The 26958-nt window shown below is 52.8% G+C and overlaps 2 non-coding genes and 1 pseudogene across 2 annotated transcripts; all 3 read right to left on the bottom strand.

The window, feature by feature from the left end:
- Positions 1 to 16452: 16452 nt before the first annotated feature.
- TRNAN-GUU (transfer RNA asparagine (anticodon GUU)) lies at positions 16453 to 16526 on the bottom strand. Its single transcript has one exon. It is a non-coding gene; the product is annotated as a tRNA-Asn (tRNA).
- Positions 16527 to 18261: 1735 nt separating this feature from the next.
- Positions 18262 to 18453, bottom strand: LOC141996935 (U2 spliceosomal RNA). The gene has a single exon (XR_012641661.1). It is a non-coding gene; the product is annotated as a U2 spliceosomal RNA (small nuclear RNA).
- Positions 18454 to 23343: 4890 nt separating this feature from the next.
- Positions 23344 to 23550, bottom strand: LOC141996936 (U2 spliceosomal RNA; annotated as a pseudogene).
- Positions 23551 to 26958: the final 3408 nt, after the last annotated feature.

Genomic DNA, 26958 nt, shown 5'->3' with positions numbered 1-26958 from the left:
GCTCAGAGCCCCCGGCCCCCCTTCTGCTTCCTCCCCCCGCTCCCCACGTGTCGCTGCCCCCCAAACCCGGGGAGCTGCCGCAGCTTCCCTCTGCCCAGGGCAGGGACTCGCAGCTCCCCGCTGGGAGCAGCCTGGGCCCCCCTGCCCCGCACAGGCTGCCCCGGGAGCAGCTCCCTGGGGGGCAGGTCTCCCCTTCTCTCCTCGGGGGCACTGCCAGACCCCCTGTCCCCTGCTGGGGCCCCCCACCTGAGATGCCCCAAGAGCGAACCACAGCCCCGTGGGGCCGCCTCCCCACAAGTCCCCCGGCCCCAGTGTGGCCGAGCCCCTCCACAGTCCCCCCCCCCGACTGTCCTCCTCGCCCCAAGCCAGGCTGCAGCCGCCCCACCCCACAGACCCCTCCCCTCCCTACAGCCCCCCACAGCCATGCTGTGTCCCCTGGGGGCGGCCATGGTGCTGCCCCTCCCAACCCAACCCAACCGCCACAGCCATGCCATTGACCCAAGTCCCCGATCCAAGTCCCCTATAGCCTCTCCCTCCCCCACATCCCTCCCAGACCCAGTCCCCATCCCTACAACCCAATCGCCCCCTGTCCACAACCCCGCTCTCCTCCTCCCACAGCACAAATCCATCCCCTACCCTCCCACAGCTTGCACCACACAGACCCCTCCACCTCCCAGCTGGGATCCCTCCCCGCCCCCCGCCGCCCCACCCACCCCGTCAGACACCCGCCCCCGCTGGTGCACCAGGGTTTCCCCAAGACCCACCAACAGCTGTGAATGGTATGGAGGAGAAGGTGTTGGTATTCGGTTGTGTATTGGTATTATGTGTATGTGTCGAGGCTTGTGGGGGCTTTGTGCTGGGGGAGAAGCTGAGCCCTGATTTGGGGCTGGGGCTTCTCTGACTCGGGGTCCTATGAAGGGAGCCAGCCCGTCAGGCCGTGGCACAGGAGCCAGCAATCAGGGCTGTAAACAGGGGGGTCTGAGGGGGAGTTTGTCTTGTGGTGCTTGTTGGGGGTTTGTTGTTGCTGGGGGGGGGGGGGTTTGGGTGTTTCCCAGATGAACAGGATTTAGGTGGGAAGGGGATGACAGACACAGAGGCAGCAGTGGGAGTGACTCAGGTCGTGGAAGACACCATGCAGATGACTGGCTGTGGAAGCTGCCGTATGTCCATGATCCTGGAGGGGGGACCTGGTAAGAGTTTTGTCTGCATGAAATGCCGTCTGCTCGAGCTGATGGAGGAGAAGGTCTGAGGTTTGGAGATGCAGGTGTAAAGTCTGGTTGAGTTTAGAAAGGGGTTTGAGCAGATGATGGAGCAAAGACATGAGGTATCTGAAGGGAAAAGCTCAGACTTGCAGAAGGAAGCAGGACTGAGGAATTCTGAGGGGAGACTGCTGGGTGAGGGAAGTGGTCAGTGGAAGCATGTGACTACAAAAAACCAGGCAGAGGAAAAGACGGGCTAGTGAAGGAGAAATAGAGCTCAGGAATAGGTTTTGAGAGTTGGAAAATGAATAAGGGGCTCAGCAGGTAGTCACTGAAGGTGGAGGGGCAAGGAAGAAGAGAAGAGCGGCTAGTCCTATAAGAAAAGGGGAAGAGTCAATGGAGACTACACCAAATATGAGCCCCAGGAGGATACAGGATGGGTTGAAGAGGATTACAAGGGAGAATAGGAATGGAAAGAACTTGCAGCCAGAGGGAAGAGGGGATAGACTGGAGAATAGCATCGTCACCAGGGAAAGGCAGGGCTACGTGATCGGGGATTCTTTACTGAGAAGACTAGACAGGCCTGTAACCAGAGCTGATCCAGAGAATAGAAGGGTGTGCTGTATTCCAGGTGCTAAGATACGGGATATAGATGTGAGGTTGAAAAGGATCCTAAAGGGAGCGGGAAAGAACCCCCTAATTATCCTTCATGTGGGAACAAATGATACGGCTAGATTCTCGCTGGAAAGGATTAAGGGAGACAGTGCTAGGCTGGGGAAAACGCTTAAGGAAATCGAGGCTCAGGTGATCTGTAGTGGGATTTTGCCTGTTCCTGGAGAAGGGCAACAAAGGCGTGACAAGATTATGACTGTCAACAGATGGCTCAGGCAGTGGTGCTAGAAGGAGGGCTTTGGGATGTCTGGCCACTGGGAGGCATTCCTGGACAGAGGACAGTTCTCTCGGGATGGACTTCATCTGAGTAGGGAAGGAAATAGACTTCTAAGATACAGGCTGGCACAACTGATTAAGAGAGCTTTGAACTAGGAATCTGGGGGAGATGGTTGGTTGGGGGATGTCCAGGTAATGTCCACGCCGGATTTTAGCCTTGAGAGGGAAGAAAACAAAGTAAGGAAGGATACAGCCGTGGGTAGGAGAATGGCTATAAGGAGGAAGGGCAGTGTTGGCACCAGTCTAATATTTTCTACTGGCTGTAGAATGACCGTGCCTCATTGGGTAAAGAACGTGAGCGAGGCCAAACAGCAAAAAGGAAGATGTTTGTACATTAGTGCACATCTATCCACTAATCCTTTCCACTAATGCGAGGAGCCTAGGTAACAAAATGGAGGAACTAGAGCTACTGGTGCAGGAAGTGAAACCAGATATTCTAGGGATAACAGAAACAGGGTGGAATAGTCGTCATGACTGGACTACGGGTATTGAATCATAGAATCATAGAATCATAGAATATCAGGGTTGGAAGGGACCCCAGAAGGTCATCTAGTCCAACCCCCTGCTCGAAGCAGGACCAATTCCCAGTTAAATCATCCCAGCCAGGGCTTTGTCAAGCCTGACCTTAAAAACCTCTAAGGAAGGAGATTCTACCACCTCCCTAGGTAACGCATTCCAGTGTTTCACCACCTTCTTAGTGAAAAAGTTTTTCCTAATATCCAATCTAAACCTCCCCCATTGCAACTTGAGACCATTACTCCTCGTTCTGTCATCTGCTACCATTGAGAACAGTCTAGAGCCATCCTCTTTGGAACCCCCTTTCAGGTAGTTGAAAGCAGCTATCAAATCCCCCCTCATTCTTCTCTTCTGCAGACTAAACAATCCCAGCTCCCTCAGCCTCTCCTCATAAGTCATGTGCTCTAGACCCCTAATCATTTTTGTTGCCCTTCGCTGGACTCTCTCCAATTTATCCACATCCTTCTTGTAGTGTGGGGCCCAAAACTGGACACAGTACTCCAGATGAGGCCTCACCAGTGTCGAATAGAGGGGAACGATCACGTCCCTCGATCTGCTCGCTATGCCCCTACTTATACATCCCAAAATGCCATTGGCCTTCTTGGCAACAAGGGCACACTGTTGACTCATATCCAGCTTCTCGTCCACTGTCACCCCTAGGTCCTTTTCCGCAGAACTGCTGCCTAGCCATTCGGTCCCTAGTCTGTAGCGGTGCATTGGATTCTTCCATCCTAAGTGCAGGACCCTGCACTTATCCTTATTGAACCTCATCAGATTTCTTTTGGCCCAATCCTCCAATTTGTCTAGGTCCTTCTGTATCCTATCCCTCCCCTCCAGCGTATCTACCACTCCTCCCAGTTTAGTATCATCTGCAAATTTGCTGAGAGTGCAATCCACACCATCCTCCAGATCATTTATGAAGATATTGAACAAAACCGGCCCCAGGACCGACCCCTGGGGCACTCCACTTGACACCGGCTGCCAACTAGACATGGAGCCATTTATCACTACCCGTTGAGCCCGACAATCTAGCCAGCTTTCTGGCTGAAGGGTATGTGCTGTTTAGAAAAGACTGAAATAAAGGTAAAGGTGGTGGAGTAGCATTGTCTATCAATGAGGAGGTAGAATGTAAAGAAATCAGCGATGGAATGGATAAGACAGAGTCCGTCTGGGCAAAAATGACATTGGGGAAGAAAACTACTCGAGCCTCCCCTGGGATAGTGCTTGGAGTGTGCTAGAGACCGCCGGGATCTAATGTGGATATGGATCGAGCCCTCTTTAATGTTTTTAATGAAGTAAATACGAATGGAAACTGCGTGATCATGGGAGACGTTAACTTCCCAGATATAGACTGGAGGACGAGTGCTAGTAATAATAATCGGGCTCAGATGTTCCTAGATGCTGTTAGATGGATTCCTTCATCAAGTAGTTGCTGAACCGACAAGAGGGGGTTTTGGTGAGAAGTGAGGACCTCCTAGAAGAAATGGTTGTAGGGGACAATCTTGGTTCGAGCGATCATAAGCTAATTCAGTTCAAACTGAACAGAAGGATCAACAAAAAATAAATCTGCAACTAGGGTTTTTGATTTCAAAAGGGCTGACTTTGAAAAATGAAGGAAATGAGTTAGGCAAGTGGATTGGACTGAAGATCTTTAGGGATCTAAAGGCAGAGGAGGCCTGGGATTACTTTAAATCAAAGCTGCAGAAGCTATCAGAAGCGTGCATCCCAAGAAAGGGGGAAAAATTCATAGGCAGGAGTTGTAGACCAAGCTGGATGAGCAAGCATCTCGGAGAGGTGATTAAGAAAAAGGAGAAAGCATACAGGGAGTGGAAGATGGGAGGGATCAGCAAGGAAAGCTACCTTCTTGAGGTCAGAACATGAAGGGATAAAGTGAGAATGACCTTGCAAAGAGAATTAAAACCAATCGTAAAAGGTTCTATAGCCATGTCAATAAAAAGAAAACCAAGAAAAAAGAAGTGGGACCGGTAAGCACTGAGGATGGAGTGGAGGTCAAGGATAATCTAGTCATGGCCCAATATCAAAACAAATACTTTGCCTCAGTCTTTAATAAGGCTAATGAGGATCTTAGGGATAATGGTAGCATGACAAATGGGAAGGAGGAGATGGAGGTAGACATCACCATATCTGAGGTAGAAGCGAAACTCAAACAGCTTAATGGGACTAAATCGGGGGGCCCAGATAATCTTCATCCAAGAATATTAAAGGAACTGGCACATGACATTGCAAGCCCATTAGCAAGAATTTGTAATGAATCTGTCAACTCAGGAGTTGTACCGTTTGATTGGAGAATTGCAAACATAGTTGCTATTTTTAAGAAAGGGGGAAAAAAAAGTGATCCGGGTAACTACAGGCCTGTTAGTTCGACATCTGTAGTATGCAAGGTCTCGGAAAAAATTTTGAAGGAGAAAGTAGTTAAGGACATTGAGGTCAATGGTAAATGGGACAAAATACAAGATGGTTTTACAAAAGGTAGATCATGCCAAACCAACCTGATCTCCTTCTTTGAGAATGTAACAGATTTTTTAGACAAAGGAAACGCAGTGGATCTAATTGACCAAGATTTCAGGAAGGCGTTTGATATGGTGCCACATGGGGAATTATTAGTTAAACTGGCAAAGATGGGGATCAATATGAAAATTGAAAGATGGATAGGGAAATGGTTAACAGGGAGATTATAGCGGGTCCTGCTGAAAGGTGAACTGTCAGGCTGGAGGGAGGTTACCAGTGGAGTTCCTCAGGGATCAGTCTTTGGGACCAATCTTATTTCATCTCCCTCCCTCAGCTCAGTGATGGCCTGAATTGCCCCTTCTCCCGGCAGAGCCAGAGGATTGGAAGCAGCAACATCAAACCCCTGTGTGGCTCGCAGGAATGAACACAAACACGTCCTTGTAGCTGGACAGATGGTTAGTTTTACCCCTGGGATACTACAAGGCTAAAGAGAAAGGTGGTGGCACCACATCTAAGGAATGAAACACAACACAGTCATCATCGTTCTGCCCATCCTTCCCCTTTATACTTCTACTGTCTCACTCCCACCACCCTCACCCTCTGTGGGTTCAGTGAGAGTGCCACCCTCAGTGCTTCCTACACACAGACTCACACAGTGAGGACAATTAGGGCTGGAGGAATCCAGGGGTGGTCAGGCACTCAGACCCAGACACTCCCCTTGGGCACTCTGCTCTGTCCTGCCACGAAGGCAAGCCTGCCTTTGGGCTCCATCTGTGGCTCAGGGAGGCATGAGCATGAGCTGGTGCTGCCAGCATCACCCCCCCACTGTCTGCAAGGGAGGAAGGATTGAACCAGGGTCCCCATGTTTCAGGTCAGTGTATGAAGCACGGTGCTGTGGTGGGGCTCTCTCCCGCGCTCCTGTGGAAGTTGGTTCCCTGCGGCTAAATAATGAAAGAGCTCGGGCTGGGGGATTGGATCACCGGGGTTTCCTAATTCCGACCTCTCCGGTGGGTTACTGCTCCACTGGACAGTGTCATCCGAAGAACATTGTTAGGGAATCAATCATGAAAAGATGCGGACCGACAGCAAGCCAGGGGGCTTCAGGACAGGGAGACCAATTCAGGCAATCAGAACAGCAGATATGACACATTTGGAGCTCCTATGAGGCTCCAAGCAGACATGTTATAGGGACGGAAACTGGCCAGGAATTCTTGGAAACTGGGTTAACACTTATCAAAGTATCCATTTGCGTTATTCTGAGGGGCTTTGGGGGTGGGTGTAAACTATTTCCCTGAATCAAGATTCCACTGGCAGCTCAGTCCACCATGTCAGCGAGAGAAGAGCTGCGGTCCCTGGGCAATGGGCCCCCCGGGGCCTTTAACACCACAGCCCTGGGGAGGGGATGCTGAGAGGGACCATCCAGTGAGGAACACAAGTCCTTCTACCATCCAGCACATCCTCTTTTGGAACTGCTGCTGATGGCTCACCCCATCTGTGGGAACTGTTATCCCCTCTAGCACCCTCTATCTGGGGGTTTTCTCTTCTGCGCCTATCTGGCAGGGCAGTCCCCCTGTGTGAACCCCTGATCTGCTCCCAGTTTTGTCCCTCTGCCCAGCCCTCCCCTCCAGTTTCCCCCCTTCAGGGGGATTTTCCCTGCCTTTGGTTGCAGGGAGCAGATGCTGGTGGTGAGTGAGGGCAGAACTTGCAGATGTCACTGAGCAGGTGATAAGAACAGAAGAGCAAAGAATGGCCAGACGGAGTCAGACCAAAGGTCCATCTAGCCCAGTGTCCGTCTACCGACAGTGGCCAGTGCCAGGTGCCCCAGAGGGAATGAACAGACAGGAATCATGCCAGGATCCATCCCTTGTCGCCCCATCCCCAGCTTCTGACAAACAGAGGTTAGGGACACCATCCCTGCCCATCCTGGCTAATCGCCATCGATGGACCGAGCCGCCAGGAATCTCTCTACTTCCCTGTCGAACCTTTGGATCCCAGGACCCTGCTCAGGAACGTAGAAAGTTCTAATAAAGAAGCAGCTTCTGATACGAGGGGACTCCTCTTCCTCCTCCCCTCCCATGGGGATGAGCAGCCCCCCCCAGCTGTCTCTCTGCCCCGGCCCCCTATACCTCATCACCCCTTCAGCCTCCCTCCAAATGTTCCCTTCCCCCCATCACCTCTTCAGCCCCCCTTCAGCCTCCCTCAAGTGCCCCGGTCCCCTTCCCCTCATCGCCCCCCTCAACCTTCCCCCCCTCCTAGGCTCCTCCCCAGCTGCCCTTTCAGTCTTTCCCCCCTACAGCCAACTGCCCTCCTTCAGCCTTACCTCCAAAGCCCTCACCTAGCTGTCCCACATACCCCCTTTAGCCTCCCTCCCCCGCAATTGCCCCTTCACCTGATCGAGCTGTAAAATGATCTTCCCACCAGCTGGATGATTTGGTTTCATCACCAATTCTTTTTAACACCTTTCTGATTTGACCCACAGAATGATGTACCGTGAGGAAAGTGTGAGCTCCATGCTGTTGAAGCTGTTTTAGGTGGTCAACCATCTCCTTATGGTGCATTAAATGTTTCAGTGCTTGGAGGTCTGCTCCGATATGAATAGGTGGAAGATGGTCATATGTAGTGTAAGATGCTAGTATGCTCCTCACTTCCACCTCTGACAGATTCATGTCTGTAGCGCAGCCCCTCACAGAAAAAACTGCACATAAACATCTCGTATCTCCTGCATCATGTTCAATATGATCAAAACCATTAATTAACACATTTACATAAAGTTCTTCTACACAAACAATGACTATCAATAACCACTATCGCTGAATTTTGAAAATGCATAGGATGGTGAAGCCGGTAGTTACATTTCCCTTCATGGGGATCTAAACAAAGATGGGTCTCCTCCCATACCCCAGTGGTACAGGTGAAACCCACTTTCACTTCCTCCACACAAACTTGTAAATGTAAAGAATAATATTGCTCTTCTCTTACGTGCACCCATTTGGTATTTTCCGTAGGCAGCATTAGGGAATTGTTTACAAACATTCCCAAAGCAATCAGGGGGGTGAATTATTTCCTCTATGGCATCCCTTAAAGGAAGTATGGATGCCACAATAGTCTCATTAGCATGGTCATAGGTGAAATTCACCATTTTCCACCATTGCTGTTTTTCTTTCTCGAATTTGGTGGCATTAGACCAGAAAACGTGCTGAATTTCCTGCGGCACGTTCCCATTCTCACCAGCCCTGGTTCCAGCCTTTGCAATATCGAGAAGCAGCTGCTGCGCTTGCACCCATGCGAGTGCTTCTGTTCGACCAGGCTGCAGTGTCTCCCGTGCTCCTGTCACCTGCAGGTGATCCATTTCCTGCACTTCTAACCACGCTGGTCACGTGTTAGCAACACAAAAACCTAATTCACCCAAATCATTCAATGCTGCAGAGAGGGGATTGGCTAGTGAGGAGATATCATGTCCCACTTCACCTATACGTAATGCCAGGAACTGCTGATCCACCGTATTTAGCACTCCTAGTCCAGTCCCCACCCCTCCTAGGACCTTAGCAGCTAGATCTCTCTTAGTTCTGTGGGGAGATGGTTGTTGCAAGTGTTAAGGAAAAGTTAGCACATGTGACTCCATTTTGGTCTGGGACCCACCATTGTTTAAATGCCAGCACATCATACACCAGGAGGAGTAATCCTTAGATACTGAATCCATGTGAAAATCCTCCTCCTTGTCTTCAGCCTGCCTTGATTTGCAGTATCTGGTTTTTGTCAGTCTCTAACTCCCTGTCTCTTGGCCTTGATGTGAGGCCTCCCATCGTGATAATAAAAGTTACTGATGCATGGCTTTAGGACCATGCTGTGTAATTAACATACTGGTATAGCACGAGGAATGCACCAAGCAGGGATAGGTGGTAGATAAGACAAGGGTTTGTTTATTGGCTAAGGTTTCCGATGCACGAGGGCAACATGCTTTGCTAAAAGGTATATAACCTTTGTATAATTTGCATTCAGGGTCCCCTCCTGGCTAGCAGGGGGGCACCACGCTCGAGCGTAATAAACTTAGTGTCTTTTGGGAACTCTGCAGTTGTGGACTTTATTTCTGTGCCTCAGCCTAGATTCGAACTGTGCGTGACCTATCAGGTATAATTCGCAGCATTGGTGTGCGTGTCCTATCAGGTATAATTCGCAGCAGTTGTGTGCGTGTCCTACAAGGTGTAATTCGTAACACAAGTCATTACCTTGCACCCATGCCATCCACCCCATTAGCAAAGGGGTTACATACCGGGCACATTCTGCATGGGACCTCAGGAGGTCATCTAGTCCAACCCTCTGCTCAAAGCAGGACCAATCGCCAACTAAATCATCCCAGCCAGGGCTTTGTCAAGCCTGACCTTAAAAACTTCTATGGAAGGAGATTCCACCACCTCCCTAGGTAACGCATTCCAGTGTTTCACCACCCTCCTCGTGAAAAAGTTTTTTTCCTAATATCCAACCTAAACCGCCCCCACTGCAACTTGAGACCATTACTCCTTGTTCTGTCATCTGCTACCACTGAGAACAGTCTAGATCCATCCTCTTTGGAACCCCCTTTCAGGTAGTTGAAAGCAGCTATCAAATCCCCCCTCAGTCTTCTCTTCTGCAGACGAAACAATCCCAGTTCCCTCAGCCTCTCCTCATAAGTCATATGCTCCAGTCCCCTAATCATTTTTGTTGCCCTCCGCTGGACGTTTTCCAATTTTTCCACATCCTTCTTGTAGTGTGGGGCCCAAAACTGGACACAGTACTCCAGATGAGGCCTCACCAACGTCGAATAGCGGGGAATGAACACGTCCCTCGATCTGCTGGCAATGCCCCTACTTATACATCCCAAAATGCCATTGGCCTTCTTGGCAACAAGGGCACACTGTTGACTGATATCCAGCTTCTTGTCCACTGTAACCCCTAGGTCTTTTTCTGCAGAAATGCTGCCGAGCCATTCGGTCCCTAGTCTGTAGCGGTGCATGGGATTCTACCATCTTAAGTGCAGGAATCTGCACTTGTCCTTGTTGAGCCTCATCAGATTTCTTTTGGCCCAATCCTCTAATTTGTCTAGGGCCCTCTGTATCCTATCCCTACCCTCCAGCGTATCCACCTCTCCTCCCAGTTTAGTGTCATCTGCAAACTTGCTGAGGGTGCAATCCACACCATCCTCCAGATCATTTATGAAGATATTGAACAAAACCGGCCCGAGGACCGACCCTTGGGGCACTCCACTTGATACCGGCTGCCAACTGGACATGGAGCCATTGATCACTACCCGTTGAGCCCGACGATCTAGCCAACTTTCTATCCACCTTATCGTCCATTCATCCAGCCCATACTTCCTTAAGTTGCTGGCAAGAATACTGTGGGAGACTGTGTCAAAAGCTTTGCTAAAGTCAAGGAACAACACGTCCACTGCTTTCCCCGCATCCACAGAGCCAGTTATCTTGTCACAGAAGGCAATTAGATTAGTGAGGCATGACTTGCCCTTGGTGAATCCATGCTGACTGTTCCTGATCACTTTCCTCTCCTCTGAGTGCTTCAGAATTGATTCCTTGAGGACCTGCTCCATGCTTTTTCCAGGGACTGAGGTGAGGCTGACTGGCCTGTAGTTTCCAGGATCCTTCTTCTTCCCTTTTTTAAAGATGGGCACTACATTAGCCTTTTTCCAGTCGTCCGGGACTTCCCCCCATCGCCATGAGTTTTCAAAGATACTGGCCAATGGCTTTGCAATCACATCCGCCAACTCCTCTCGCACTCTCGGATGCAGCGCATCCGGTCCCATGGACTTGTGCACGTCCAGCTTTTCTAAATAGTCCCGAACCACTTCTTTCTCCACAGAGGGCTGGTCACCTCCTCCCCATGCTGTGCCGCCTAGAGAGGTAGTCTGGGAGCTGACCTTGTTCGTGAAGACAGAGGCAAAAAAAGCATTGAGTACATTAGCTTTCTCCACATTCTCTCTCACTAGGTTGCCTCCCTCATTCAGTAAGGGGCCCACACGCTCCTTGACTTTCTTCTTGTCGCTAACATACATGAAGAAACCCTTCTTGTTACTCTTAACATCTCTTGCTAGCTGCAACTCCAGGTGTGATTTGGCCTTCCTGATTTCACTCCTGCATCCCCGAGCAATATTTTTATACTCTTCCCTGGTCCTTTGTCCAATCTTCCGCTTCTTGTAAGCTTCTTTTTTGTATATAGATCAGCAAGGATTTCACTGTTAAGCCAAGCTGGTCACCTGCCATACTTACTATTCTTTCTGCACATCGGGATGATTTGTCCCTGTAACCTCAATAAGGATTCTTTAAAATATAGCCAACTCTCCTGGACTCCTTTCCCCCTCACGTTATTCTCCCAGGGGATCCTGCCCATCAGTTCCCTGAGGGAGTCAAAGTCTGCTTTGCTGAAGTCCAGGGTCCGTATTCTGCTTCTCTCCTTTCTTCCCTGTGTCAGGATCCTGAACTCGACCATCTCATGGTCGCTGCCTCCCAGGTTCCCATCCACCTTTGCTTCCCCTACTAATTCTTCCCGGTTTGTGAGCCGCAGGTCAAGAAGAGCTCTGCCCATAGTTGGTTCCTCCAGCACTTGCACCAGGAAATTGTCCCCTACACTTTCCAAAAACTTCCTGGATTGTCTGTGCACCGCTGTATTGCTCTCCCAGCAGATATCAGGGTGGTTGAAGTCTCCCATGAGAACCAGGGCCTGCGATCTAGTAACTTCCGTGAGTTGCCGGACGAAAGCCTCATCCACCTCATCCCCCTGGTCCGATGGTCTATAGCAGACTCCCACCACCACATCACCCTTGTTGCTCACACTTCTAAACTTAATCCAGAGACTCTCAGGTTTTTCTGCAGTTTCATACTGGAGCTCTGAGCAGTCATACTGCTCCCTTACATACAGTGCAACTCCCCCACCTTTTCTGCCCTGCCTGTCCTTCCTGAACAGTTTATAACCATCCATGACAGTACTCCAGTCATGTGAGTTATCCCACCAAGTCTCTGTTATTCCAATCACATCCTAATTCCTTGACGGTGCCAGGACTTCCAGTTCTCCCTGCTTGTTTCCCAGGCTTCTTGCATTTGTGTATAGGCACTTGAGATAACTCGCTGATCGTCCCTCTTTCTCAGCATGAGGCAGGAGCCCTCCCCTCTCGCGCTCTCCTGCTCCTGCTTCCTCCCAGTATCCCACTTCCCCACTTACCTCAGGGCTTTGGTCTCCTTCCCCTGGTGAACCTAGTTTAAAGCCCTCCTCACTAGGTTAGCCAGCCTGCTTGCAAAGATGCTCTTCCCTCATCTGGCTCTTAATCTGAAGGCTGAAGTTACATTTCCCTGTTCGGGTGCTTGGGGCTCCTCTTCAACAGTACAGCACACAATCCGCTTAAGCCCCCACCCAGTAATCTGGGGAAACTAACCAGGGCCACTGGGTGCCTCTAAGAGGCCATACTTTCCTCACTCACCAGCACTGAGTGGAGAAAAGAAACTTTAATAAAAAGGAGGAAAATCACCTTGTCTTAGCTTTGGAGAACACCACAATCAGGATTCATAACACGACACTATGAGCAAAACACCCGCCCACAGTACGCTGGGCGGTGTCCTTTTGCCTCGGGCTCTGAAATCCAGAGACCAAAAGCTCTTTGGAAGTGCCCCTCCCTTCACTGCACCTCACTCCCAGCTGCTGTCCTGGGTCAATGAAAACCCAGAGATCACCTCTCACCTCCTGGGGGGAAAGCCCCTTTCTCCCTCCCCTGTCTGCCCACATTGCCGGTCGCTTGCCGTTCCACCCTGTCACTGCTCTGCTGGCCACCCTCTCTCCTCTGGGATGTCTTGCGGTCCCACTAAGAGCGGTGCCGGCTCCCTAAAAGTAGCGGCCACCAGAGCCCGAACAGTAGCCCCATCCCTTCCTCTTGAGGCCACGCACCTGCATCACCCCTTCTCCCCGAGGCCCCACTCCTGCGCTGACTAGTAGGTAAGGCGGGTCATACCCCCAGGATCATTTGGATCCCACCTGGGGTCTGCTCGGGGGACTTGTGCATCCGGGTCAGGGACATTAATACGATCCCGGTCGTACTGTTTCTGCGCCTCCTCCCTTGCCTTGGACATAACCTGTTGTCTTTCAACCTCAGACAATAGGGTTCGCAGGAGGATGTTACAATCATCCCAGTCCGGCTTGAGTGCCGTGCAGCCCAGTCCAGACTTCCCCAGGCTGGATGAGGGATGCTGGTGTGACCTCGCCTGGCAGCCCCCAAAGGAGGAACTGGGTGGACTGAATGGACAGTGCCCCTCTCTGTCTGAAGCCTAGCAAGGGGGGGTCTGTGGATCCCACAAGAAGTTAAAATGAAAAGTAAGGGAGGGGAGGCTCTACTCGAGGACCTGGGCAGCTGTAGATAGAGTACCAGGCCCGTAGGAGGATTTCCATTCTGAGCCAGGGAAGCAGAAATTGGCTTTTCCTTTCTTGATTTATCCAATATTCAGAAAGGGCACCTGCCTTCCACATTTGAACACTCTCAAAACTCAGGAGTGCTCAAGCTCAATTTGGGCTGCTTGTTACTTCATTTCTCCCCAATCAAATATGCTGATCCACTGAAACATGCTGTGGAAAAAGTAGGATAAAATTGAGCAACAAATGCTGGCATCTACCCAGTGCTAACTCGGACTGGAATTGCTATTTTCAACAGCCATTCTCATTTGTTTTAGTTTTGATTGTTGAAAGGGAAGACAGTAATATTGCACTGGCAAATTCCCCACAGAAACAAAGAGTGGAATAAAAGAATAACAAAAGCACCTCACCTTTTCCTCATTTATGTAGGATAGTCTTATCATATGGATCCAGATATCCTCCAATCACACAAGCTGAAAATTGTTCCACTTTACCGCAGTTCTGTAACCGTGCAGGGACCAGTCCTGTCTGTGTTCTGTGCACATCGAAAATTCCTCCTGAATTCAGAAGGGCCTTGCTTTTGTGACCACACTACCAGATATTTTCAGCCCTTGTAAGCGAAGCAGGTTTACGTTTCGTAATTGGGCACGAGGTCTCTCAGAAAAAGTTAGGTGTTGTAGGAGGTGTTGCTTATTCACTGGGGAATGTGAGACCTTCCTGTTACCATAGTAAACCAGTGCAGCACAGAATGCGCTTTGCTCCCAGAGTCGAGAATGGGGTCCTTTGATTCTGTACGCAGCCCATTAAAGATAATGAAAAGACTCCCACTCACTTCAGCAAGCTTTGGACTGAACTGGTTATACACAGGGTAACTCCACTGTCTTCCCAGGGTCCTGGGCCCACAGCGGAGGGGGGCCATGTGAGCTTGTTGCAGAGCTGCTGCTCAGGGATGGGAATTTCCTGGTACCCCAGCCTCCTAAATCATCCAGGCTGCACTTTCTGCATGACTACATGCCAGCTGAGGGGTACGTGGGAATTGGTGGCCTCTGCTGCAGGTGATGGGCATCTCAGCTACTTAAAGCCATGGCCTGGAGGAGGAAAGCCCTTAACTGCAGAGTCTGCAGCTGCCTAGGGCCAGTGCTGAGGATTTAGAGGCCCTAGTGCCGCCGTTGTTAGATTCAAGCATGCTCAGCCTTGGAATTGCCACCCCTCCCTTGACTAGTAGCTGCGGCTACCTCAGGCTGGCCTCTGGCAATTGGCCCCATGGCTATAGTCAGAGAAGCTGCAGGTGGTTCTGTGACTACTGGGGGCCACTAAGCTAGGAGCGGATAAAGAAACTGGAATTAACCTCAAGGAACAGAGGTCACCCATAGGAAAGGAATGTCAAGGGGATCAGGGAAAGAGGAAGCAGGTGAGGCTTGCAGTGGGAGAATAGTCCCAGCTGGCTGGGGAGCATGTCCAAAGTAGAAAGGAAACAAGCATGGGGAGAGGTGGTGGTGACCAGGCAGTAGACTAGCCTGTAGATGGGAGCAGAGGGAGAAAGGCTGGTGTCTTCAGATTCCCAAGGGCTAAGTCCTCACTTTGGGGAAATGGTGTTTGCAAGGGGCTTGCTCGAATGGGAGGATGGGCGCTGGGGAGGGGATTTGTCAGAACTGACCAGGTATCTGCTGGCTTTGGATCTTTGAGCTGAGAGTGGGACCACACACAGTGACTGGTGACATGGGGTGGCACTGGAGACGTGGCTATTGAAGGTCTGAATGAGGAAGGAGACAAATCTGTGGGGAGCTTCCCTGATCACTCTGAAAGTTCTGCTCACTGTGGACACTGGTAAACCCACATGGGTAGAGCTCAATGAGAAGAACTGGGGGCTGAGGGAGCTGTGTATGGCAATGCAGCTAGTCATGTAGAGGTGTGTGATCAAAATGAAAAATGTCTCTGAGATTCAGTACCGGGGACACTAGGGCACCAATGGCCCTGACACACCAGGCCCATGCTCGGAGCCCACAATGATGACATAGGGGCCCACAAATATGTTTGGTACCAGGGCCCACAAAAGGTTAATCTGCCCCTAAATCCAGATGCTGGGGGCTGTGGTTGAAGGCACAGCAGAGTGGTGCAGTGGCAGCGTGCTGGGCCCATAACCCAGAGGTCGGTGGATCGAAACCATCCTCTGCTAGGGATGCACTTGTTTCTTTTTGCTCTGGGCCTTCACGCGAGGCAACGACCAGCAGAGCGCCAAGAGCCTAGGCCATGAGGCCAGAGGTGGCTGAGGCGGGGGCCTGCCAGGGAGCTCCCCGGCACCTCTGGCTGCATGGGCTGAAGGCAAGAGGCCTGCGTGTGGAGAGGGCTCCTGTCCCAGCTGGAGGCAGCCGTGCTTCCTCGTCCCCTTCTCCCACCCGCACCGGCAGGCGGCTTCTGCGTAGAACAGGAGGGAGGCTCTCAGGACACTACACAGCTCTGTGTGGCTGTCAGGGGAAAGAGCCAAGGCTCCCGACTCGACCTGCCATTGACTCGCGGGGCTCTGCACTCCGTCAGCCGGGGCGGGCCAGGCTGCGGCCGGGACTCAGGCTGGGGCAACATGGCCGTGCTTCCCTGAGGAGGCATGAGGCAGGCCAAGGGCTGTGTGCTGCCAACAGGGAAGTGGGAGGGAGGTGTCTTCGGGCCAGCGCGTCTCATCCGTTTCTCCCTTGCCACTTGAGTGGAGGCGGGAAGGGAGCGAAACATACCAGGTTCAAGGTTTTGCACCCTGCCATGAGGATTGAGCCCAAGCCCCTGGCATGGCTGCAGGGAGATGGGATTCTGGGTCGCATCCAGTGCACTCTGAGGGCCACCAGCTGAAACCACTGAGGCCAAGAGGGACAGTTTTCAGGTGGCAAAAGGGAAACTTTGAGGCTCCCAGCAGGTCTTGAGGAGCAAAGAAGTAGCACAGGGTTACCACCGTCCCTGGGTGGGCTCGAACCACCAGCCTTTCGGTTAACAGCCGAACGCGCTGACCCATTGCGCCACAGAGACACCTAGAGACTGATGTGCTGTTACCAAAGCTGCTGCCTAGCAGCCTGCGCGTGTGGGGCAGAGTGTTGGGGTGCGGGAGGCAGTGAGGGGTGCAGGCTCTGGGAGGGAGCTTGGTGCAGGAGGGGGCTCCGGGCTCGGCAGGGTGTTGGGGTGTAGGAGGAGCTGTGGGGTGTAGGCTCTGGGGGGCGGAATTTGGGTGCAGGAGGGGTTCCGTGCTGGGGCAGAGTGTTGGGGTGCAGGAGGCAGTGAGGGGTGCAGGCTCTGGGAGGGAGCTTGGTGCAGGAGGGGGCTCCGGGCTCTGCAGGGTGTTGGGGTGTAGGAGGAGCTGTGGGGTGTAGGCTCTGGGGGGGGGAATTTGGGTGCAGGAGAGGTTCTGGGCCGGGGCAGAGTGTTGGGGTGCGGGGTCTGGAGGGAGCGCCGGGCTGGGGGTTGCGGTGCAGGCTCCGGCTGGGAGGTGCTTACCACAGGGGCTCCCAGTCAGTAGCTGGCTGCTGGCACGTCTGTGCGTGCGGCCCCTGGGAGGGAGGGGGGCAGCGGGTCTCCGTGCACTGACCACACCTGCAAGCGCCGCCCCTACAGCTGCCATTGGCCAGTTCCAAGCCAATGGGAGCTGCGGGGACAGTTCTGGGGGTGGGGGCAGGGCATGGAGCTGCCTCACCCCCCACTTTCCCCGTGGGCCCCAGAGATGTGCCAGCAGCCAGCCGGGTCTGGGAGGGGCCCGGGGCCAGGGCAGGCAGGCAGCCTCTGAGCCCCGCTGCGCTGCTGGACTTTTAGCGGCCCAGAGATTGGGATCGACTGGCCGAGGCTGCAGGATCGACCAGTTGATCGCAATCAACGGGTGGTGACCACTGTTATGAGGAGTAAACTGAAATGGCCACGTGATGGTGCCAGAGGCTAAGAAATGAAAAGCCCCAAGATCCCTCACTCCTCATTGACTCTGAACAGGGGTTTAATTCAAATCCCTTTAGTTCTGTGGCTGGTAAAATATAAGGTTCAAGATATTTGAAGAGTTGTGACACTGGGGTTATGGATGCTGTAACCATATCTCAGACTGAATAATGATTTTAGATCTGATTCCTGGCAGCTTCCCAAAAGCAAACCCAATTGGTTCTTCCCTACAATTGGTGATCCTGGGCAGCAGGGGATCCCCTTCATCTGCTGGGGAACCTCTCTGGGTCCCACTGTCAAATCTCCTCTATTTTCCGCACTTCAGGTGCTTCTGACTCCTTGGGGAGGTTTTCCTTGCAAGGTCTCTGTGTCAATCTTTGTGTGTAGGAAGCAAAGAGTGTGGGGCTGTCACTGAGCTGAAGGCGGGAAATGGTTAATTGAGAGAGATGGCTGAAGAATAAAATAGTCCCAGAAGCAGAGGTGCTGGAATGTGGGGGAGGGAGTGGGGCCTGGCCCCCAACTTTTAAAGGTGGGGAGACTATGCCCTCCAACTCTTCACTCTCTGCCCTCCAACTCTCCAAGTCTTTCTCAAAACACTCAGCCCCGGGTCTGAGTGTTATGAGAGAGAAAGATCCCAGCGTCTTAAACAATCCTTTAGCAAGACAAAGAACCTCACGTCTATCGATTCGCAAAACACTCCCAAGAAATTGTAACAATAGTTTGTCATAAAGAAAGTAAAGCACTAGAAGGTTCCAATTTTTTCCAGCCCCTTGAAGAAATCTGCTCTAAAGAAGCCTTGTCACAGTAAAACTCTTTCCGCTTTTCTAACCAGAAGATTCTCCCCAAAAGGAGCTGCACCGTTCCTGGAGACACTGCAACACCAGGCCGATGCGTGGGGTGGACAGAGCAAGCTCCTAGTCCATCCCCCTGTTTCAAAAATCAATTTAATAGACATTCCTCAAATAAAGGACATATCAGCTATTAAACTGATAAGAACAGATTTAAAAATTTTATTAATATAATGTTGAAATAAAAAGAAAACGGTACAGAGTTCAAGCACAGACGTTTCTGGTTATGAGGGGATAAGGTACAGATTATCAAGGGGTGCGAAATTCGGTTTAGAAGCTGGTGGCATAAGGAATACATAATCTGCAATCTCTCTGATTGCGGGTAAAAGTTTAACCGGTCAAAGTACAGACATTGAGATATGGGGGTATGTTGTCCATATAATGGCTATGTTCAGGTGTGGAGTATGATGAGCGGATACGATGATGAGGATGGATTTACCCTCATTTGGTGGGATTTAATGTTCAGGGAGTTTATGATTCCAGTTCATACGGTCCAATGGAAAAAGCCTCTCAGTCTCTTTCCCACAGTGGATGCACGATGTCGAACCGGCTCACACCTCCTGGTACTGTCGGTGGCCGGTGATGTGTTCAATGTAGATGTCCCGGGACCATCGGATGGTGTCCGAGACCATGAGGCGCCGCATGAGCCGTGCGTAGCATCGACCGATCCCACAGGTCCGCAGCACAAGCTCGTTGCAGGGGTCCCAAGCGCCCAGGGCTCCGACGATCAGGGCGTCCATCTGCACCTCGTAACCCTTCGCTCTCAGGGTGTCGGCCAGGGGGGTGTAAATTTCCAGCTTACGAGCTCGGGCTTCTCGGAGGGCCGGGGTCCTGTTCTCGAAGGGGACCGTGATGTCGACGAGGATGATCTTTTTCTGGGCCTCGTCGGTGACGACCACGTCGGGTGGCAGCTGGCTGTCAGTGCCGGGGATGGCGCAGTCCACGGCGACCGCCCCCAGGCGCGGTGCAATGGCTTTCACCAGGCGGTTCTGGACGGCGTGTGGTGCAGCTGCCCGGCTCTGGAGTGGGGCTTGCAGCTGCACAGGACGTGGGGCAGGGTCTCGCTGGAGTAGCCGCACTTCCTGCAACGCTTGTCTCGGTTCCCGTGGCGGACGGCTCCGTTGAGCAGGACGCAGTTGAGCCGGGCGTGGAGGATGAACCGCCAGTCAGCGAAACGGGTGAAGCCGCCCCCGGCGAGGAAGTGGCTGCTGGCGTCCCACTTGCTGGTCAGTTCGAAGGCTTTACCCTGGTCCGGTTTACGCTTCAGAGCTTCCATGTACAGCGAGTGGATCGCCGCCTTCAGGGTCCTCTCCAGCAGGCCCCTGGCGCTCGGGGTGACGATGGTGTTGTCCTCAGACCTGATCTGCGGCACCAGGACTCCCAGCTCCTGGCGCTCCTCGCACCACTCCCAGCGGCAGCCGATGCGCTTCCCCAGGTGACGCGTGGCACTGTGAGTGCGGGACCACAGTGAAGCGATGTTGCGCCCGTCCCCTCCGAATTCGCCATCCAGGGAACCGCTCAGGAAGCTGGCGGTGTCTTGGTTGGAGGGGGCTCTGCCAATCCGCTTCTTTGTTGCATCACGGAGGGTGTTTGCTGCGATGTTCCTTACCATGGCGTCGGGACACGTCAGCAGGCGGAAGGCGTGGGTGATCACCGCGATGTCACACAGATCACCCATGCGGGGGACATTAGCACCGCCATGCCTGAGGGTGATATACACCAGCTCGCTGCTGGCTCTCTGGGGAAGGAACAGCCACTTCTTCACCAGCTGCCAGACGATCTTGTCTGCCTTGTTGAGGGGTGCCTTCACGACGGCAGATCCCCTTAGGACGAATGAGATGCGGGGGATCAGGAAGGTGTTCAGGGCATTTATCTTTTGCCACGGTGCTAGCAGTGAGGCGTCGATCTTGCCGGCATCCTGCAAGATCTCCTGGATGGTGTCCTCGGGTGTCTGCCAGACACGGAAACCTGTCGGTGTGCCGAGGTGCCGGTAGGCCTGCCCCTCTGCCAGGGGGATGACGGGCTCACCCTGGATCTGGAACCCTGTTGTCTGCACCGAGTCCCTTTTGCTGCCGTCGATGTGGAGAGATACGCACTTCTTTGCACTGAAGCGGAGCCCCATCCAGTCGGCAGCTTGACTGGTGGCATCTAGAATACATGGAGGTTCTCTGGGTCATCCGCGGTCAGGACCAGGTCATCCGCATAAGCCAGGACGCTCATCCTCTCACCGTGGAGGTTGAAGCCATCTGCGCCATTGGAGATGGCTCACAGCAACGGCTCCATGGTGAGGTTAAAGATGATGGGGCTGAGGGGACAGCCCTGCTTAAGTCCGCTCCAGATCGGGATCTCGGCGGTCTCCCCTTTGACCGAGCGAATGGTGGTGCTGCATCCCTTGTACACCTCTTGGATCACACGGAGGAAGTTCTCTGGCATGCCAAACTCCTGGAGCATGGCAAAGATGTGGTGGTGGGTCATGGACACAAAGGCGTTAGCTAGGTCGAGCCATGCTACCGTGCACTGCCTCCGCGCCCTTCCAGCTGTTTTGATGGTGGTTTGGAGGACAAAGTGGTCTTCATAGCAGCCCTCGCAGGACATGAAGCCTTTCTGGGTGGAGCTGATGGCTCCCCCGCTCACCGACCGCTCTGTGATCCTCGACGCTAGGCAGCTGGCTTAGAGCTTGGAGGTCGTAGAGCAGAAGGAGATGGGCCTCCAGTTGCTGGGGTCATCCCGCTCACCCTTCTTGTACACCAGTACCGTCATGGCCTTCTTCCAGGAGCTGGGAGTCTGGCAGAATCACTTGCACTGGTTGAAGAGCGTGGCTAGGACCAGGCAGCCGGGATCTCGCTTTTTCAGGAGGCTGTAGCGGATGCCGTCTTTCCCGGGAGCTGTGTTTTTTGTTTTTGAGAGTCTGGCCATCACTTCCCCTGGTGTAAAGTCAGTTTCCAGGACACCTGCTTCGTCGACACGGGGCAGGGGGCGGAGGCACTCTGGGAGCTGAGCGTCATTCTGGGCTGTGCGCTCGAATACATCCTTGAAGTAGCTGTAGAGACGTTCAGATGGGATCGTGCAGTAGGGCGAGGGCCCATCGAGGATCTCCCTCATGGCTTTGGAGCGCTTTGCCCGGTACAGCTTTTGGATCCTTGAAGCTGCTGCTGGATCGTAGCGGCGGCTGGCGTCTCTACTTCTGGCTCCCCTGGTGGTGGTGTTGAGGTTTGGAGCAGGCGTTCTGTGAGCAGGCGGGGCATTCTCCTGGTTGGAACTTCTCCTACGAGTGGTTTCCGCAGACATTTCTTGTGTCAGCCTGTCTACGAGGAGGTCGAAGTCATCAAAGGAAGCTGCCGCTTGTAGCTCCTCGGTCCAGGCGGTCTGCCACGGAGTGGCAGCCCTCACCATCGGCTGCTGGCCCTCATGGTCCTCGACCTCGTCTGGTGCAGGCTCAAAGCCCACATGGTCGGCCTGCCTTCTATCTCGTGAGTCAGGATTCCCTTCGGTTGGGTGCTGGGGCGGGATCTCTGGCGGGATGCTGGCGTTGCTTGTGGTCGGAGAGACGCGGTCCAGCTCGGGGGTTGCTGGGACACCGCTGGTCCTTCTAGGAGTGGCTGCTGCCTGGGCGGTTGCTGCTGGAGCGTGAGATCTCCTGTAGGCAGCGTCCCTCAGAATGGACTCGGGGGCCGTGCTGGACCGTCTGGCGATGAGGGCCTGGTGCTTTCCTGTGGCTGCGGGGCTGGTTCCTCCAGTAATGTCTGGAGCTCGCAGGGCGGTCTGAGGCTTGGCACTGGCTCCTCCGGCAGTTGGAGTTCGCAGGGTGGTCTGAGGGGCGGCGCTGGCTCCCCTGGCTGCTGGAGTTCGCCGGGCGGTCTGAGGTGTGGCTCTGGTTCCTCCGGCAGTTGGAGTTCGCGGGTGGTCTGAGGGGTGGCGCTGGCTCTTCCGGCGACAGTATCTCAAGCAGCTATGCGCGATGGGGCGCTGATCCTTCTGGGGATGGGGATGTGCTGGGCAGGGGGCAGGGTAGTACTGAGTCATCTCAGTATGGAGATTTGCTTGGCGATGTGAGGGGGTGAGACGGGCCTCCTGCTGGCGAGGACCTGGGTGGTTTTCCCCGAGGCAGCAGGTACCTTCTTGATCGCAGCACCCCGTTGCGCTGGTCTGGCGACGGGGGCAGGCTTCTTGGCAGCAGCTTGCACAATCGCTGTTCTTTGTTGAGGCTCAGGAGCAGTGGGCCGGCGCACAGCAGGAGGGCTGGGAGCCAGGGCAGGAGATTGTGTTGTTCCCTTGAGGCGTTTCCTGCAGGTGACTCGGTGCGTCTTGCATTGCTTTTAGATCTTGAAGGGCAGGCTGCAGAGGGCACAGCTGAAGGCGACCCTCTTGCTGTGGCATCTCTTCAGGTGCCTGGCGACGCCACCGAGGAGGTGGAAGCTTCGGGGCGGAGAGCAGATGGGGCAGATGAGCACGTCCGCAGGGAGGGGGTACTGCAGGTAGATGGTGTCCTCATTACCTTGCAGCGGGGGGGTTCCAGCAGCATCAGTGGTATCGCTGGCTGGTTCATCCTGGTGTGGGCGGGTGGGGTCGAGAGGTCCGGCTGGGCGGGCATCCGGCAGGGACCTGGGGTCCCTCTGGGTGGTTTCAGAGGCTGGGCAGGCATCCGGCGAGGCGCTGGTGACCCTCTGGGTGGCCTCTGGAGAGGTGCTGGTCCGTCTATGGAGATTCCTCTCTTGATGGTGTCTAGAGCAGTGAGAGCACCACCAGCTTCGGGGACCTGGGCAGCTGCGGGGCGTGGGAGGTGCTCGCCTCAGAGCATCTTGCAGCATGCTATCAGTTCTGGAAGGGTTCTAAGGAGAGCGGTTTAGGAACCTAAATAGAATAGAGTAAGAAACTATTAAACTGGTTACTAACCTGCAAACAATGACAAAGGAAAATCTGCAAGAGCAGCCTTTCAACTGAGAGGCCTAATAATAAGATGTTACTAATAACTAACCAAAGGGTTAGAAATGACTCAAACCATACTCTTCGTACAAACCAAATGTTGACATGGACAACACCACATTTCTTTGCTGCTCTTCAACCATGATATTCTCCCCACATGGAGGTCCACCGGTCCTGGAGGTTCAGTACTGCAATAACAGGGTGATGTGTGCAGTGGATGGAGCCAGTTGCTATTCCATCTCCCGATTCCAAAAATCAGTTGAATAGATAGACCTCAGATAGAGGAAGTCTCAGTTATTAAAGTGATAGGAACAGATTTAACATTTGTATTCAAGCTAGTCCTCTGCATATAATGCTTAAATTATCCAAAAATAGCACATTTGGTTTAAAAAGTCAAAAGAGGCACATCGCCCATAATCTGATTGTGATGAAGTGGGACTGTTCTTAATGTTTCCTCTGAATAGTGTGGGGGTGCCTCAGTTTCCCCTATGCAGTTCTTAAGTATCTAGGTGGTGGAGTAAGGGGGTATGATCATTGCAGAGCCCTAGAGGGCAGGTGTGTGCAGGGGTCTGGACACAGACAATGGCCGACACCCTGTTTCCTGGCAACTGATGGCCTGGGCCCTTCCCCCCTGCAAGGTGAGAGCGAAAGGGTTGGAGAACAAAGGAATCAGGTGACCTCCTGGCCCGGGAAAGGAACAAAGCCCAGAGGAGGAGGGGCTGGAGGGAGTTTCAGTTTGGGGCTGGCTGGGACATGGAGTGAAGTGCAGACGGGGTTGTCTGGCTCACTGCCCCCGCAAAATGGACCCAGCTGAGGGGTCCTGTTCTCTGCACCTACAAGCTCTGTGTTAGACCATGTTCCTGTCGTCTAATAAACCTTCTATTTTACTGGCTGGCTGAGAGTCACGTCTGACTGCGAAGTTGGGGTGCAGGACCCTCTGGTCCCCTCAGGACCACGCCTGAGCGGACTCGCTGTGGGAAGTGCACGGAGGGGCAGAGGATGCTGAATGTTCCGAGGTCAGAGCCAGGAAGGTGGAGCCGGGTGAGCTGTGTGTCCTGCAGACAGGCTGCTCCCAGAGAGGAGACTTCCCCAGAGTTCTGCATGGCTTCCTGGGGAGCAGTTCCAGAGCATCGCCCAGGGACTCCGTGACACTGATACTTGGTGAAATCTAAGTATAGAACACCCAAGCAATTTGGGGATTGTGACCTGCTCCTTAACAGTCTCCCCTGAGGTTGGCACTCACAGTTACGAGCTGCTCCAGATGGCTCCAGACCTCTCATGGATCAGTCACTGGTTAGCAGATAGGAAACAAAGGGTAGGAATAAATAGTCAGTTTTTACAATGGAAAGGGGTAAATAGCAGCTCTAGGCAGCACTTTATACCACCTGGCAGATACCCTGCAATTACCCAGCACTGCCATCCCCAAACCCTCGCCCTCTCCCCCATGCTTTGACAGTAGATTGGATTTCTTTTGCACTGCCCCCAAGTGGCCCGGAGCTGGGTGAGGCGGGTATCCTTGTTATGGGGATTGCAGTAGCACAACTGGGTCCCACACAGGGATCAGGGCCCTGTTCTGCGAGTGCTGGATGCACAACACACCTGCGGGGCAGCTGCCTTGTAGGAGCTATTGGGGGAAGATGGGAGCTGGGCACTGGGGGAGGGGCAGCTGGGGCTTGCACCACCAGGGAAGCTGTTCCAGCAGCCAGAGGCAGTGGAGGTTCTGGGGAGGAGATTCTCCTGCCCTTCAGCCCCTCCTGGGGTGAAGAGCAGGGCCCGACCCTTTGGTATTTGCCCTAATTTGCCCCATACCAAAGGGGCACCACAGATCCCTGGATTATCCAGATCTATCAAACCTAAACCAACCGCGCAGGATTCACGGGTAAATAGCACTGGATGGGTTACCTAGGAAGGTGGTGGAATCGCCTTCATTAGAGGTTTTTAATGTCAGGCTTGACAAAACCCTGGCTGGGATGATTTAGTTGGGGATTGGTCCTGCTTTGAGCAGGGGGTTGGACTAGATGACCTCCTGAGATCCTGTCAAGGTTCCTTCCCCACTCTGAACTCTAGGGTACAGATGTGGGGACCTGCATGAAAACCTCCTAAGCTTACTTTTACCAGCTTAGGTTAAAACTTCCCCAAGGTACAAACTATTTTACCTTTTGCCCTTGGACTTCCACTGCCACCACCAAAATTTATCTGGGTTCCTGAAAAGACGTAGTTTGGAAATGTCTTTCCCCCCAAAATCCTCTCAACCCTTGCACCCCACTTCCTGGGGAAGGTTTGGTAAAAATCCTCACCAATTTGCATAGGTGACCACAGACCCAAACCCTTGGATCTTAAGAACAATGAAAAAAAGCATTCAGTTCTTGAAAAGAAGAATTTTAATAGAAGTAACAGTAAAAAAGAACTAACAATAAAAAGAATCACCTCTGTAAAATCAGGCTGGTAAATACCTTACAGGGTAATTGGATTCAAAACATAGGGAATCCCTCTAGGCAAAACCTTAAGTTACAAAAAGACACACAGACAGGAATATCCATTCTATTCAGCACAGCTTATTTTCTCAGCCATTTAAAGAAATCATAATCTAACGCATATCTAGCTCGATTACTGACTAAGTTCTAAGACTGCATTCCTGTTCTGTCCCCGGCAAAAGCATCATACAGACAGACACAGACCCTTTGTTTTTCCCTCCCTCCAGCTTTTGAAAGCGTCTTGTCTCCTCATTGGTCATTTTGGTCAGGTGCCAGTGAGGTTATCCTAGCTTCATGTGTGAACACGTGACTTGCCCACGTGACTCCAAACACTATCTTGTCACCTGTAATTTTCACTAGCTGTGCTGAGGGCTTTGTTTGAAACAATGGGTTTCCCACCACATGGCAGAAGATATAAAAGGCCCTGGAAACCCCTCCATTTTGCCTCTTTCCTGCTGAAACCTCTGGAATATGGACTATCCAAATGGGAGCATCCTAACGAAGGGACTGAGGTCCTTCCAATGATTTGGAAGCGGCCAGAGACTTGACTTAAGCCAGCAGTTTATTTAATTACTGCTACAAAGCCTGAACCAAGAACTTTGCAATTCCTGTATGTATTTGATTCCTTTAATCAATTTTAACTCTCACCTTTCTTTCTTTCTTTTTATGAATAAACTTTGAGATTGTAGATACTAAAGGATTGGCAACAGCGTGATTTGTGGGTAAGATCTAAGTTATATATTGACCTGGGTGTGTGGCTGGTCCTTTGGGATCGGAAGAACCTTTTATTTGAAGAGATTGGTTTTAAAGGACCACTCGTCTCTAAGCCTAGTGTTTTCAGTGGTAATACAAGAACTGGAATGCCGGAGGAAACTGCTTTCATAACTTCTTGTTAGCCAGTGTGGTGAAACAGAAGTTTGCTTTTGTTGCTGGTTTGAAATATCCTATGGGGGATTAGCCACCAGTCTTGGGGTATATCCAGTGATGAGCTGCCAAAATCTTAACAACAGGTTCCCTCCTCACCCCGTGAGGGGGTCGTTGCCCACCCCCGCCCCCCAGGACTCCTGCCCCATCCAATCCCCCCGCGTTCCTTGATGCCCCCCGAGGACCCTTGCCCCATCCATCCCCCTCCACTGTCCCCTGACTGCCCCCAGAACCGGGCAGGAGGGTCTTCTGGGCCACTGTAGTGGGAGCCCACCCCACCCCTAAGAGCCAGAGGGACCTGCCGGGGGGTGAGGTGGGGAGTCCCAGCAGGGCTTACCTGGGGCAGCTCCCAGGAAGCATCCGGCAGGTCTCTCT

Source organism: Natator depressus, chromosome 12 (genome assembly GCF_965152275.1).
Source record: "Natator depressus isolate rNatDep1 chromosome 12, rNatDep2.hap1, whole genome shotgun sequence".
Classification (NCBI taxonomy): domain Eukaryota; kingdom Metazoa; phylum Chordata; order Testudines; family Cheloniidae; genus Natator; species Natator depressus.
Note: the sequence above shows the minus strand (reverse complement) of the source record. Positions and strands in the feature narration are given on the sequence as shown.